Source organism: Wolffia australiana, chromosome 17, assembly GCF_029677425.1.
Source record: "Wolffia australiana isolate 7733 chromosome 17, ASM2967742v1".
Classification (NCBI taxonomy): domain Eukaryota; kingdom Viridiplantae; phylum Streptophyta; class Magnoliopsida; order Alismatales; family Araceae; genus Wolffia; species Wolffia australiana.
The window spans coordinates 3,761,360-3,763,877 of NC_135851.1; the positions used below are offsets into that span (position 1 = coordinate 3,761,360).

Sequence of the window (2,518 nt, forward strand, 5' to 3'; positions counted from 1 at the left end):
TACTTGCCCTAGGGCTGTGAGGTAAAAATTATTGTTGAATAAGCTCAATCCTCACACTACATTTCTGCTAAATAACCAGTAAAAAATCACCCCAAAATTGAGTTTATCAACTGGCGCCGTTGCCGGGGAGCACAGTAGTACAGTAGGATTTTTTTTTATTTTTCTGAATCTATAGTCATTCTTTATCATCCTCTTAAGCTAAAGGACTTTAAAATCCTCAGCTCATTGTCTTCTAACATTCTGTTGAAGGTTTATGGTAGTGACACGTTCAAGGGCTGGTGAGAGATCTACAGAGAACGTTGCACGCGACGCAACTCCAGACTCTACCATTACAGAACCAGAAATTCAGCAGGGAACTATGGCTGAAGAGATACATCAGCAGCATGAGAGGAGGAGGACTATGCTGGATAGGTTGACACCGTCGGGAAGCCTGCGTCAAACCGATGTAAATCTGAACATCGGGGACGGTATTTCATTTCGATATGACAATGCATTGATTAATTCCTTACCTGAATTTAATGGATTGCCTGCCCAAAATCCCTTAGAATTTCTCGATGATTTCCATATTAGGTGTTCATCTCAAAACGTTCCAAGGATATCTATAGAAATCTTAAAAATGAAATATTTTCCTCTAACTTTAAAAAATAAAGCATTTTCCTGGTATCGTACTTTAGGAATTACCTTTAACTCCTGGGAAGAGATGCAGGGAAAATTTCTACAGAAATTTTACCCTCTCTCCAAAACAAATTTTTATAGAAGAGAAATTCATAATTTTCATCCTCATGACGGAGAGGCTTTTAGTGAATCTTGGGAGAGGTTCAATGACCTGCTGAGGAAATGCCCTCATCATGGAATTGAACACTATTAGTTAGCCCAAATTTTTTATGAATCCTTATCGGATTTCATGAAGAATAAGGTTAATTTGGCTTCCGGTGGAACCTTCTACACCGCATATGAGGACGAGGTGTTTGATATTTTGGAGAGAGTTGCCGAAACTGACCTACAGGAAATTGGAGCTAGTCAGAATGGGAGAAACATGCAACCAAAGAGGGCAGGAGTTCTGCAGGCTCACGCGAAGGAGGGAGAGCTACAGACGAACCTAAGAGAAAGCAACCAGAAATTGGAGGAGCTCACCTCCACCTTGAAGAACGTCTTCTTGGGTAACTCGCCTATAGTGAAAGCTAAGATTTGCTCTCTTTGCTTTAGCAGGGAGCATGAAGACGGAGCTTGCCAAGCCACGGAAGAAGAGGTTAAAGCCTTCAACCAACCGCGACAACCATGGGCAAGTCAAAAGCGGCAAAATTTCCAAAACGGAGAGACTTTCCACCAAGGGAGCAAGCCGGCAACTCAACCTCCATTCCAACAAAGACAGTCATTTCAGCCCAGACCTCAGCAGCAGTATCAGGTTCCATCTCAGAACCAACCTGATTTTTCTTCATTTACCCCCGTCATTTCAGGTATGATAGAGAAGCAAAACCAAAAGTTGCGGGCGGAGATGGAGATGAAGATACAAATGATGATGGAGTTTCAAACTAAGCAAATGCTGGAGTCTCAAGAGCAGATGAGGAAGATGTTAGAGAGCTTCAGGTCTGCACATTCTGAACACCAAGGTATACCTGCAGACCCCCCTTGCACGTCTTATCGATTTCCTACAAAACCAGTTATAAATCCATGCAATTTGCATCATATTCAAGATTCTAGCCATGACGAAATGGGCGAATCAGATCCTGAAGTTCTGGCAGTCTCAAGGTTGAGGAATGGAAAGGAACTTCAGGATCCTTACCAGAATTCTGTAGAGAATTCTAAGAAGAGGAATGAGTCAAGGGAGGAAGATGGAGAGGAGCCCCCCTACATTGAAGAGCCTCTACCTTCCACAAGTGGGCAGCACATACCTTACCCAACTGCCCTAACAAAGAAAAAACCTGTGCTTGATTATGAAAACAGGTTATTAGAGAATTTTAGAAAAGCCACAATGACAGTCACAGTAGAGGACATGCTTAGGTGTGCACCATCGCTTAAGAAATATCTTAAGGATTCTTGTACTAATAGAAAGAATAGGGAGGTAGTGAAACTTTCCGAAAATGCATCTAGCATTTTGAATGACATCCCTATAAAAAAGAGGGATCCTGGTGCCCCTTTTATCACCTGTGACATAGGAGGAAAGACTTTCTCAAAAGTCTTATTAGACACGGGAGCAAGCATTAGCATCATTCTGACGGCATTATATGAGGAATATGGCTTCGGGGAGCTTGAAGAGATCCATATGGACCTACTTTTAGCCGACGGAACTGTTAGGCAACCTAAAGGACGATTGAGTGATGTCACCATTACTGTAGAAAATTGTGAAATTCCTGTAGATTTTATAGTGACTGAAGTAAAAATTTCAGGAAGCCTTAGTTTAGCTCCTATTATTCTAGGAAGACCGTTTTTAGTAACGGCTAGGACGATCATGGACTGGGAAAAAGGGACTGTAGAGTTTAAGATAGGGAAGGAGAGAGTTCAAATTGACATTTCTAGA

General features: G+C 41.9%; 1 non-coding gene across 1 annotated transcript; it reads right to left on the reverse strand.

Moving 5' to 3' along the window:
• Nucleotides 1-746: 746 nt before the first annotated feature.
• LOC144714702 (small nucleolar RNA R71) lies at nucleotides 747-855 on the reverse strand. The gene has a single exon (XR_013584440.1). It is a non-coding gene; the product is annotated as a small nucleolar RNA R71 (small nucleolar RNA).
• Nucleotides 856-2,518: the final 1,663 nt, after the last annotated feature.